This window comes from Triticum urartu, chromosome 6A, assembly GCF_056163025.1.
Source record: "Triticum urartu cultivar PI428250 chromosome 6A, HENAU_Tu73, whole genome shotgun sequence".
Lineage (NCBI taxonomy): Eukaryota > Viridiplantae > Streptophyta > Magnoliopsida > Poales > Poaceae > Triticum > Triticum urartu.
Genome location: NC_141878.1, coordinates 556157056 through 556170049, shown reverse-complemented (window position 1 = coordinate 556170049; position 12994 = coordinate 556157056). Strand labels below are relative to the sequence as shown.

The following is a 12994-nucleotide window of genomic DNA, read 5'->3' as shown; positions in this document are numbered from 1 at the left end:
CGATGTTGTTAGATGGGACTCGTGTTTATAGAATAGGAGTACTGAGCACTCGTGCCTCTTTTTTTGAGGGAAAAATTAGTCGTATGTCTAGTACCACTAGTTGGGTGCGTGCGACCTATAGCTGTCATCACTTTAGGTCTCCTTTTCGAACCGCAGCTACGCTTCACAGTACATATTATTTCACGCATTTATCCTCCTATATGTACTCCTAGGTTATTTCCACATGCTCCCATTCGCCGACATGTGGGACATAGAGCATCTAGGTCGTAGTGCATGCACGACTCGGAGCATATGTCAGGGTACTTTACATTTCAGACCTCACGAATTACATGCAAACCCCCCACAGAAGAATAAATAAATGAATGAATTACTACATGAAACCGGATTATTTTCGTGGAAACCGGAGCACGCTCATTAAAATTTGGACATAACACGTTTATAAAAAATGACCGGACCGAAACCAGTCTAAGGGCCTCTTTGATTTTTCCCGCAAAAAACGGGCCTCTTTGATTCGCACGATACTGAAAACACAGGAATGGGGAAAGTATGATGGCGATGAACCGAGACGACGAGAACTCTTACTCAGTTAGAGGTTAGAGTTAGATTCTGACCCTGAACTAACTCTAAACCAAAGAGGTGTATGGATGGCAGGGTTAGATTGACAATAAATGCTCTATCTCAATCATTTGACTACTTTGGACCGTATTTCCTGCCGGATTTGGAGGGTGCTTGGATACGTTTTAGTTCCATGACTAAAAGTAGTGGGACTAAAACTTGCTAGCCTCACCCATGCTTGGATGCAAATACTAAAGAGACTAAAATCAAGTTAATGAGCATTTATTATCCTCCGAACCCTCCAATCCAGAACTCGCCTGTGTTAAAGGAGAGGAGTTAAATGAGGAGAGAGAGGACTAATCCACATTTTAGTAGGGGTACCCCTGACTAAAAAATTTTAGTCTCAAGACTAGTTTTAACCCCTCTTTAGTCAGGGGTGCTTGGAACTTTAGCCTCTTAAAGAGACTATTTTTAGTCAGACGAAAATAAGTCCCTTGGATCCAAGCACCCTCTTGGTGTGGCCGGCTCTTCTGTGGCCTCCTCCCGCTCACAATTGACATAAACGAACCATCTATACAAATCAAGCATGCAAAACATGATAATTTTTTACTTTGTCCATACAAATGAGATATCCCACTTAAACATACAAGCCGTCAATCAAGCTTCACAAAATAAAAAAACACTTCATGAATCAAAGAATGAGCTAACTCATCATGGAAGTCATTCACGATAGGGAGGGAGCCCGGAGACCCTCACGCACAGAGGGAGGAGCTCACCATCGTCGCTCTGGAGGAAGTCTCTGTAGATCCCAAGCCCCGGGAACCCCTCCGACGCCGGCCTTTGCGATTTGAGGTCGACACTGGCATGGGTAGCAGGGCCGCTTGCCGCCGACTGGGAACTTAATCTTTGGGCCTCTAGAAATAACGCAAGCCTGTAAATAAAATACCTAGAAAGATGAAATGGATCTTTGGGCCTCTAGAAATAATTCAAGCCTGAAACTGAAATACCTAGAAAGGTGAACTGAATCTTTGGTCCTCTAGAAATAATGCAAGCCTGAAAGTGAAATACCTAGAAAGGTGAACTGAATCTTTGGGCCTCTAGAAATAATGCAAGCCTGAAATTGAAATACCTAGAAAGGTGAACTGAATCTTTGGGCCTCTAGAATAATGCAAGCCTGAAATTGAAATACCTAGAAAGGTGAACTGAATCTTTGGGCCTCTAGAAATAATGCGAGCCTGAAATTGAAATATGTAGAAAGGTGACCTGAATCTTTGGGCCTCTAGAAAGATTTATTACCTCCTCAAGCAGCATCAAACAATTCCATGTGTGCAACACAAATCTATACCAAGTTTGATCAGGATCTACTTTTCCAAATCAGAATTAGCGCTAGAGCAAGCAAGATCAATGATATGGTCGTGAGACAGAGAAGGAACGAACAAACTCACCCCTCTCGCGACCTCCCTGGTAGATGAGCCGCCGTCGCGCACGACAGAGGGAGAAAAATGACTGGTAAAGGGGGAGCGGGGCGACCTTCGAAGGCCGGAGGGAGAGGGCGGCCGGAGTAGGGCGGCGGAGGCCGGAAGGAGAGGGGGCAGGAGGAGAGAAAGGGCGAGCGGCCCTATGGGGAACAGAGAGGAGTCGTGCGAGAGGGGGGAAGCGATCTGGTGCGAGCAGGGGATATTTTTTTAGTTCTCTTTTAGTGGGCCCAAGGATAACTAACCCAATTAGAACCTCTCCACCGGGCTAGTTTTTTTAGCTAGGTTAGAGCGAACTAGCTCAAACTAACCCCTCTTGTTTCGATAATTTGAGGCTATTTCAACCCAAACTAGCTCTAACTCAGGGATCCAAACAAATAGGAGTGTTACTGTACATGCTACAGTGTGGACCGTAGCACATTGTATTTTATGGCCATATCACCACATTGTTTTCTACTGCTGGTTCACTTGGCTATCGTGGTTGGCACTGCTGGTTCACTGGGCTGCCATGGTTCACACTCCTCTGACCTGAGTAGTACTCCCTCCGTTCCTAAATATAAGTCTTTGTAGATATTTCACTGTGGACCACACACAGATGTATATAGATGTATTTTATGTGCTTCACTCATTTTTCTCCGTATGTGGTCCATAGTGAAATCTCTCCAAAGTCTTATATTTAGGAACGGAAGGAGTAGTATAGTACTAGTATATACCGCATCATTCTATGCTCCGTCTTACTACTCCGACATGTGGGCCGGAGAGCCAGCATCCGGGTCGACGTGTCATGCACCAGATTAGAGCGCGGAACGGAAGGGGGGCATCACCCCGGTCGAAGCGCCAGTAATTCATGACTATAGTGAGCGGTCATATCAAAAGTCTTTCCAGCAGTAACGCGCCGTCAAATCGCACAGCCCCACTCGCTCACCCTCCTCGCATCTCTGTCAAACCGCCTACCCGAAAACTGCCGCGCATACTGCCCGGGAAAAGCCCCGACCTCAACTTTTAACTACATGAAAATAGTTCGAGCTTGTTCGTTATATATAAATACAGTACTTACTGTATGTTTATTCACCCATGGGGTTGTTCAATGAATGGAGGGGCGTGGAGCACAAGTGAACAATACTGTAGTACTAATAGTAGTAAGTAGGAGTTGTACAGTAGTCACCTTAAATTGAGAGTTTCTTTTCTTTAATGCCACGTACACAAATTGAAACGCTTGTTGTGGATAGAAAAAAGAGAATAACTCCACTATATATGGACGTAGGGGCCTGAGCGCTTGCTTTACTAGGGTTGCTCTCTTCATTCTCTCATCCTCTCCAGATATAAACAAGATACGGTAGCAACATTTTCTCTCTGCTCACCGCTGGTCACAGATCCGGCCGGATCCCTTCGGCCGGTGTGTGTAGAGGACTAAAAGGTGCATCGTTCACGCGGTCATCGCCGCCGAGGGAGGATACCCACAGCTGCCGGAGGGGCCCGATCCTCTGCCCGTGTCGTTCTCTCTGACACAGCGCCGGCTCGGGAGGTCCTCCGACACTTCTTCCTCCCTGCCGTATTGTCCGCAGATCCGACCAGCCGCCGCCGACATCCCGACGAGTACACGGACAGCCGCAGCGTCATGATCAAGCATGCCAGGAAGGTCTAGATGTTGTACTTTATCTGTTTATAAGCACCTTTATCATCTGAGTGTTTCATGCATTAGCCTATGTGTCATAATTATCTGTTTTGTGTGAAATATTTCTTTTAAGAACCCATTAACCTGATTGCTTTTTTTAGTGGCTATTTGCTTAGGTATGTAAACTAGTTCACTTGTCCGTAAAAAAAACTAGTTCACTCGGCTGCCGTGCTTTGAATCTCCTTCCTCCCAACATATTCCCCTCCTCGGGTGGACCCAGCAGGTCTCTGAATTTTCTCCCACTTTCTTTTTCGATGTAAACTGAGTTTCTCCCAGTACTTTCCCCTAGAACCAACTCAACTGTCCCAGGTCTAGCCTAAAAAATAATAATACACCATGTACTATTAACTCATCAAATTAAAATGATATTTTATTTCGTGAGTTGAAAGTTCTTACAAAATAATAATAATAATTGTTTATATATAACTTGGCAAGTTAACTCCTAGTGATTGCGTACATAAGCTTGCAAATATTTTACTGACGTGCAATCATGTGTTTATGTTTTTATAACATTTCTCCATCTAGCCCAACATGATATTTTCAGCCAGCCCAGCAAGTCCGTGGATTTCGAGAAAAATGGAAATGGGATTTAAACGGGCTGCATAGATGCTACATCATTGTTTCACCCAGCCCACCAAATGGACTAAAAAAACAAATGGACTGGCTGACATGTGGGCCAGTAGGTCGAAGCCTAAGAAGGCGTTGGATTTACATCCAATGGCCGGCATTCTTCTTCAATATCTCGTCTTCTTCCCCCAGCGCTGCCGGAACCGCCTGCTCCAGCCTTCGGCGTCCAGCGGCGTTGTTTTGCGCTCCTCAGCGAAACGCTACCCCGCCGACGACCAGGCCATCCCTCCACTCCGCACCTCCTGTTATTCTCTGCTGAGTGTAGGCCCACCCCGCACCCGAACCAGTCAAGTTTCCCACTCCTCTCCGTCTGCGACTCCACTGCCGCGTCTTCCCCATCTCCGAGTCGTTCTCGTCTGGGGCCTCGCCGTCGTCCACCGCCTCGGTGCGCTCGGCGCGGCGTGGTCAACATACGAGAGTCATCGGAAGAGGACTGTACGTGGAGAGCCTAATGGCTGGGACCCACGAGGTCCATGGTTGCACGCAAGGAAAGTTCCTCCTTATTACGCACCGTGCACTGTACGTGGGAAGGGCTTCTGTATTTCGTGAAAAAACGTCCCCCCCGCTGACAGGTCGGACCCACCAGTTATATCTTCGCACGCAAGGAAGTGCCTCCTTATTACGCACAAAAAAATGAATACCCCCTGCTAGCTAGGACCCACCATAGTGGGTGGCTGACTTGTGGGCCTATGAAGTTAACGAGAACGGAGGGCTTTGTCAACTTAGTCAATATGAACGATTCTAGCTCCAGTGACCGTACGATGTCCATCCAACGGCCATAGTGCTTCTTCAACCTCTGGTCTTCTTGCTCCAGCCGCCCAAAGAAGCGCCGGTCGTGCCGCGTGCTCCTGCCTCTCGTGGCCGGCTGTGATGCCGCGGAGGCCTCACCGCCCCCTACTACACCCACCGCTGGCCCAGGGTATCCCTCTACTCACCCACACCCCCTGTTATTCTGCGGCGACGATAGCCTCACGCCGCAACCGAACCAGTGAACCCTCGTACTCCTCTTCGCGTGGGCATCCACTGCCGCGTCTTCCCCGGCTCTGCGTCGTCCCCTTCTAGGCCTCGCCGTCGTCCACCGCCTTGGTGCTCTCGGCGCGGCGTGGTCAATGTGGTCAATGACCGACTTACATTGGAAGAGCACTGTACGTGGAGAGGCTGACAGCTGGGTCCACGGCCACAGCCCGGTTTTCTTGTGATTTGCCAAGTAAGTCACTTTGTCAGGCCTGTTGGGCTGCAAATCTTTCAAGACGAAGAGAGCTTCATTCGGCTCGCCGAGAAAATGGCCTATCAGTAATTAGAAATATGCAAAATTTCGTATTATAATTTTTTAACCGTGGCCACAATATGGGCTGTAATGCTAACAAAAAGAATATGGGCTCCAAAAAAACCTTAAGAATTAGCAAATGGGCTGTAAATTATTAGAAATAATGGCAGATGGGTTGTATGCTATTTTCCACAGATTTGAGGCTTTCCTAAAAAAAGGTTGACGCACAAGCAGTGACTGCTGGATGTCCATCGAACGGCCGTCATGCTTCTTCAATCTCTTCTCTTCCTACTCCAGCCGCTCAAACAAGTGCCGGCGGGACTGCCTGCTCCCTCCTCCCCGTGGCCGGCTGTGCTGCCACGCAGGCCTCACCGCCCCACCATACTCCCATCGCTGGCCTAGCCATCCCTCTACTCACCCACACCTGCTGTTATTCTCCCGCGATGGCAGACGAACCAATAAACCCTCGTACAGTCGTACTCCCCTCCGCGTGGGAAACAACTGCCAAGTCTTCCCTACCTCCGTGTTGTTCCCTTCCTAGGCCTCACCGTCGTCCACTGCCCTCGTGCTCTCGGTGCGGCCTGGTCAACGTGGTCAACGACCAACATGCATCTGAAGTGGACTGTACATGGAGAGGCCGACAGCTGGGTCCACGGCCGCACACAAGGAAATGCCTCCTTATTACGCGCAAAATAATGATTCCTCCACCTGACATCAGGGACCCACCGAAAGGGCCTCTGTATTTCGCGAAAAAAAAATTACCGCCGCTGACAGATCGGACCCACCAGCTATATCTTCGCACGCAAGGAAGTGCCTCCTTATTACGCACAAAAAAAATGAATACTCCCCCTGTTAGCTGGGACCCAGTATAGTGGCAGGCTAACTTGTGGGCCTACTAAGTTGACGGGGACGGATGGCTTTGTCAACTTAGTCAATATGCACGATTCTAGCTCCAGTGACCGTACGATGTCCATCCAACGACCGTAGTGCTTCTTCAACCTCTGGTCTTCTTGCTCCAGCCGCCCAAACCAGCACCGGTCGTGCCTCGTGCTCCTCCCTCCCGTGGTCGGCTGCGATGTGGCGGAGGCCTCACCGCCCCCTACTACTCCCACCGCTGGCCAGGTCATCCCTCTACTTACCCACGCCCCATGTTATTCTGCGGCGACGGCAGCCTCACACCGCAGCGAACCAGTGAACCCTCGTACTCCTCTACACGTGGGCATCCACTGCCGCGTCTTCCCTGGCTCCGCGTCGTCCCCTTCCTAGCCCTCGCCGTCGTCCACCGCCCTGGTGCTCTCGGCGCGGCATGGTCAACTTGGTCAAGGAACGGCTTCCATCGGACGTGGACTGTACGTGGAGAGGCTGATAGCTGGGTCCATGGCCGCAGCAAGGAATTGCCTCCTTATTACGTGCAAAATAATTATTCCTCCACCTGACAGCGGGGACCCACCGGATGGGCCACCGTATTTTGAGAAAAAAACGTTTACCCCTGACTGCTGGGACCCACCAGCTACAAATTCGCACGAAAGGAAGTGCCTAACAGTCGGGACCCACCTGGTCGAAGCGTACGTAGCATTGTAATTCTGGTCGGGAACGTGTACGTACATATATACTGGTCGATGTAGAGGCGCGCACGTGTCTTAGTAGAGGCGCGCACGTAGCATGTGCACGTACGTACAGCGGCCAGGGTGCAAGAAAGAAAATATGGCCACGTATGTGTACATACGGGCGGGGTCTTGAACGCCTACTGGTGCATACGTACGGCGAGGGCTCGTGTACATGGCTGGGTCGGAACGGAGAAATAGCGTCGTCGTCGTGTTCATGGGGAGGCAACAGAATGCGCCATGTTCATGGGGAGGCAATGGAATGCGTCGTGTTCATTGGGAGGGCTTGGACGGAACAGGCGATGGAAACGAGGCCTGGCGTAGCGCAGAATGGAGGAAACAGCCTTGTGTTCGTCCGGCCATGTTCGAAACGGGATCCTGTTCATCGGGAGGGGTCTGGCGTACCGCAAAACGGAGGAAACGGACCTCCTATGGTCGAAACGGGGGTCTTGTTGATCGGGATGGGTGTGGCGTACCGCAAAATGGACGAAACGGACTTGTGTTGGAGCGCTACGGTCGAAACGGGGGTCCTATTCATCGGGAGGGGTGTGGCGTACCGCAAAACGGGACTCCATGGGATATTGTTCATCTCCACCGTCGACCTCCTCCAGCCTCCACGGGCTCCTGTTCATCCAGCCTCCACGGGCTCATGTTCATCCAGCCTCCACCGCACGCTACTCCACCGGCTACTGTTCAACCACCCCTCCATCGTCTACTGTTCATCCAGCCCTCCACACCACGGGGTCCTGTTCAACCACCCCTCCACGGGCACCCCTCCATCTTCTACTGTTCATCCAGCCCTCCACACCACGGGGTCCTGTTCATCCACCCCTCCACGGGCACCCCTCCACTGTCTACTGTTCATCTAGCCCTCCACACCACGGGGGTCCTGTTCATCCACCCCTCCACCGTCTACTGTTCATCCAGCCCTCCATCACACCATGGGGTCCTGTTCATCCAGAGGCAACGGCACCGCTCACTGGTCATCCAACCCCCCTTCCCCCGCAACGCTCACGGTTCATCCCATCGATCGGCTTCAGTTAGCAGCAGTAGCGAAGGAATCGCTCGATCGGGTTCAGTTAACAGCCATCGATCGATCACTCGGATTCAGTAACGCATAGCCTGCAGTGTAATCGCTCGGGTTCAGTTAGAGACCAACGCCTCACTCGGGTTCAGTAACGCATAGCCTGCAGTGCAATCGCTCGGGTTCAGTTAGAGACCAACGCCTCGCTCGGGTTCAATTAGAGCCAACGCCTCGCACACACGCGCGTACGTGTACGAGAGAAACGCGCATCGCTCGGCCCCCGACCTCCCACCGTAACCGGGAACTCGCCGAAATTTTCCTCGCCCTCGCTTCTACCATGGTTTTTTCCATCGTGGACGGCTCAAAGAATGTCACGCAGCTGCGTCTACGGCCCGCCCAGGACGAAAAGCCCATTTTCTGACATGATTTTTTGTCATAGAAGTAGGAGCTCACCACATCTATGATGATACCGGGTTTTGTCACAATTATCGTCATAGAAGTGACATATGTATGACAGAAAAAAATTCGTTCTGCCCAAAATGTCACGGATGTATCTTTTTTTTGTAGTGTTAGCGACCTAAAATGTGTCAGTGTACATAGGGTGTATGGACACGGACTAGGTGTTGGCGTAGATGGACACGTGTCAATGGACTAAAGGTTGGAAACTTGTGGCGCATGATTTCCGCGCGAGGGGGGAATTTTTTGGGTGTTCATGCAAAATATCCTTCACCCCCGTGCAAAATATCCCCAAGCCCCAACTCGAACCCGACTCCACAAACCTAACCAGTGGCTCCCGCCGCCGCCCCCGTTCTCGATCCACAATCCTACCGCCGGCCTCGTGCTCCACCCTGTCGTCAAGCCGTCGTGTCGGAGCTAGCATTCCCCCGCGCCCGAGCTCCACCCCGACATCCACTCGTCATTGCACTCCACCCCTACCCCCCCCCCCCCCCCCCCCCCCCCCCCCCCCGAGCTCCATCCCGAGACCGAGCTGCCGTCCTCGAGATCCAGATACAGGTGCCGTCCTCGGGCCGACCCGTCGACATCCAGCCGTCGTCCTCGCCAATACCCGTCCCTGCTGCTGCCGGGGCCCCATCTCCTGGCTCCCGCTGCTGCCGCACCTGCTATTGCCGGGGCTCCATCTCTGGGCTCTCGCTGCTGCCGGATCTGCAACGGGACCTGCTGCTGCTGGGCATCCATCCCCTTTGAGCTGCGCCCCTCTCGAAGCCATCCATCGCCGTGCCCTGAGGTAAGCATCAAATCATCCTGAGATTTCCTTCTCTATACGTGAGGATGTGTAAGAGCCGCACACCTTATTTTCTAATGGTCTTGAAGTCAATTAGGCATACACTTGGACTTTTTATATCGTGTACCCTAAATTAATGTGACATTTTAATAAATTATTTAGACTATGTGATGGTTCTTTTTTTTCTGATGTGCAGTGTCATACAGGTGGATAGGTGTTCAACAAAATGATATCTGAACTTCAAGCTGGTACCATAAAAAAATATTTGCTTCGGTGTTCTGATGTTTCTCGATGAAGTGTAATATATTTGACCATTAGCGACACCCTTCACCATAAGGCATAGATGTACCAATGATGTTATTTCCTGAAGCCAATTTGAAATTTTGTATCTCTTGTGAGTAGCAAGTAAACTGCTCAGGTTGATCTTATTTGTATATCTTCGAATTGTTTCCTGGTTGATATATTGGAAGAGTGTTGTTAGTCCAGAATTAATCAGTATAATTCAGTTTGGTTCAGTTCAGGACATAGTCAATATGCTTTAGAACAAATAATCAAAATTATCTGTTATGAAGAACATATCAGGCTTGTGTTTTCAATCTCCCTGTACTTCTATGTTTCCAAATCTTCTCCTATGGCTTTATTGTCTTAACTGCTTGTAGAACTGTACTGCAAGTTAGTTTATTATTGAAGAAAAATTCATTTATTATGATGTTGTCAGCTTGTGCTTAATTTTGTGATTGTTGAAGGCAAGGAAAAGAGATGGTGCAGAAGGAGCTTCAGCAGGCATGATGGTTCGACAACCACAATGTCGCAAGGTCATCCCCATGGCCCGGTAACACTATTTCAGGTTTGCCGCTCACTCCCTACCCATCCACTCTGTAGTGGATGTTATTATTTTGGTTACTCCATGGACTGATTGGTTGCTATTGTGGTTAACCCATGGGCTAATATGACCTTCACCGAAACCATTACTTTTACAAAATTTCCTACCTTTGTTCTAGCATATTAAATTTTATCAGCATGCTCGAGTGCCCAAACATTGTTCTGTCGGAACATTATTTTTGTTTCTGCCGTCATGATATGTGTGAAGTTTGCAATGACTGGAGATCTCACCAATGGTCATGGATCCAAAACTTCCATTTGTTCTACTCATATGCTTATCTTATTTGTTAGATAATGGAAGATGGTTCCTCAGCCTCTGCATCGTTCCATGATTTATATTTCCCGGACTTTTTATTTCTTTGTGGGTTGATCTGGGATCCTACTTTGTTATACAAGCGCCTGCTAGTCAGTGCTTTGCCATTGTTTCTCTCGGGATCACTCTGCATATAAGAATATTTTTACATACTGCATTATACTCTATCTACATTGTAATTTGACATGTCATCCTTGATAGTTACCTCTATCTGTCTCAAGCTTATATTGTAGAAATTATCTTTTTGTTAATTATAACTATATACTATTCTTTCACTCTTTCAGATAAAACTAGAATATTATTTTTGGACTTCGCAGTTTTAGGTTATTTCGTATAGACTTTGTAGTTTGTGGTTAATGGCAATTCCGTATTACTCTCTGTCCCAAAATAAGTGTTCAACTTTGTAACAAAGTTGTACTAAAGTTGAGACACTTATTTGGGACGGAAGGAGTATTTAGGGAGTTGTGAATGCTATGCAATGTTGTGAATGTGTAGTATATTTATTATATATTTTTGTAGATTTTGTTTGAATAATTGCCTCTTAACTAGGATGAATGAGAAAATATCTTCATTTGGTATTACGTGCATTGCACGTGCACGCTCGCTGGTTAGAGTAAAAAATAGATGCAAGTAGTGTGATTACATATAGTTGTCATAATTACAATGCCTGATGAGAAACAAATTACTAATTCATTTAGTCTTGCCGACAATAGCCGGGAACCACGACCACCAGCATGCAGCATGAGCAATGGGTAGAGAACAGATGACTACCTCCCTGGGAAACATGGTCGCGCACATGCAGCAGAAAACAAATGGTGGATGGAAAGGCTACCTCACCGGGAACCAGGGCCACGACTTGTAGTGGGCTACTACTAAGTACATTTTTTGTTTCAGTAGTAATTAGCTCACATGCTATTGCATAACAGTTTCTATAATGTAACTTTGCAAGGTTGGCTAGCCTATGTGTTAACACTAAATTGCTTGTGTATATATGTGTCATGGTTTCCTTTTCTATCCATGGTTATGTAGCTCGTAATCATGAAAATCTAGAGAGGTTGCGAAAGAGGTTGTCTTTTCTGCAGTGAATGCTTATGTACTGGGCTATAAAATAAGCTACTAGGTTGTAGGAACTCTGTTTTGGATGGTCAATGCCTTCATCCTTGATAAAAGTGCAAGCACATGAACATAGTTCTATATAGTACCATGTGATCCAATTATAACTTCTGTACAAACTATATTGTTAACTATGATATCATTTATTGATCAAATATGTGTTAATCCACATATGAGCTTTGAGCAACTTGAATTGATTCCAGTTTCTTGACAATTTTTTGTGAAAAATTTCAGGCACTTAGCTAACTGGTGCACATGGACGTGATGACTTTGCAGTGTTTATGTTCCAACCAACCTGTAATCATGGGTTGATGTTTCGGATATTTTGGAGCTTGCACTCTGTGCATGTGGATACATACTTGTTTGTTCTGGAGCTACACCATCTAGCTGAAGTCTCTGGTACCAGCAAATAGTGCTCATCCTTTTGTGACTTGTGTGTTATGGAGATAGACCATCTAGTTGAAGTCTCTCGTACCAGCAAATAGTGCTCATCCTTTTGTGACTTGTGTGTTCTGGTTGATTGTTAAGATGGTCAAAACTATGCTTTGTTAAGATTGTTGTGTTCGTCAACTTGCGTTCAGTGTATATGCATGTTTCTAAACATATTTTCATTGTTATGCAGTATGTGTTCATCTTGAACCTGCTTATGGTTGTGACATTAATAATTATATAGATAATTATATATATGTATATTGTTTTTGCTACACATCACTTTACCAGCAATTTATATGCCGGCAAAGGCAATATCTGTCACTATAGGTAGGGTATTTGTTGATAGACTATCTGTTGGCATAGGTATGGTGTACGTGGCTAATAAAGTGTCGGCATAGGTAGGGTGTATGTGGACAGGCTATCTGTCGGCGTAGGTAGGGTGTATATTGTCTGAAAGTGTCAGCGTAGGTAGGGTGTACGTGGACATACCATCTGTCGGCGTAAGTAGGGTGTATATTGACTGAAAAAGTGTCGGGAAGTAAACAACTGTCGGCAATACCTTTCCCCGCAGCAAGTCCTCCGACTCTTTCATCTTCTGTCAGCATTGGTGTTAGCTACAACTTATATGTCGGCAAAGGTACCCTATGCCGATACATTGGTGTGTCACGGAAGCTCTACCGTGGTGTAGTGTACTAGGGAAAACGTTATACACACAACTTTAGCAGTAGCGCTTGTTAAAAAAGCACGCTACTGCTAGACAGCAGTAGTGCGTGCAAAATAAGTG

The 12994-nt window shown here is 47.7% G+C and overlaps 1 long non-coding RNA gene across 1 annotated transcript; it reads left to right on the top strand.

Moving 5' to 3' along the window:
• The first annotated feature begins 9200 nt into the window (after window positions 1-9200).
• On the top strand, window positions 9201-12277 carry LOC147966293 (uncharacterized). The gene is made up of 4 exons (XR_015608829.1): window positions 9201-9473; window positions 9667-10317; window positions 11379-11541; window positions 12013-12277. It is a non-coding gene; the product is annotated as an uncharacterized LOC147966293 (long non-coding RNA).
• The last annotated feature ends 717 nt before the right edge of the window (window positions 12278-12994 follow it).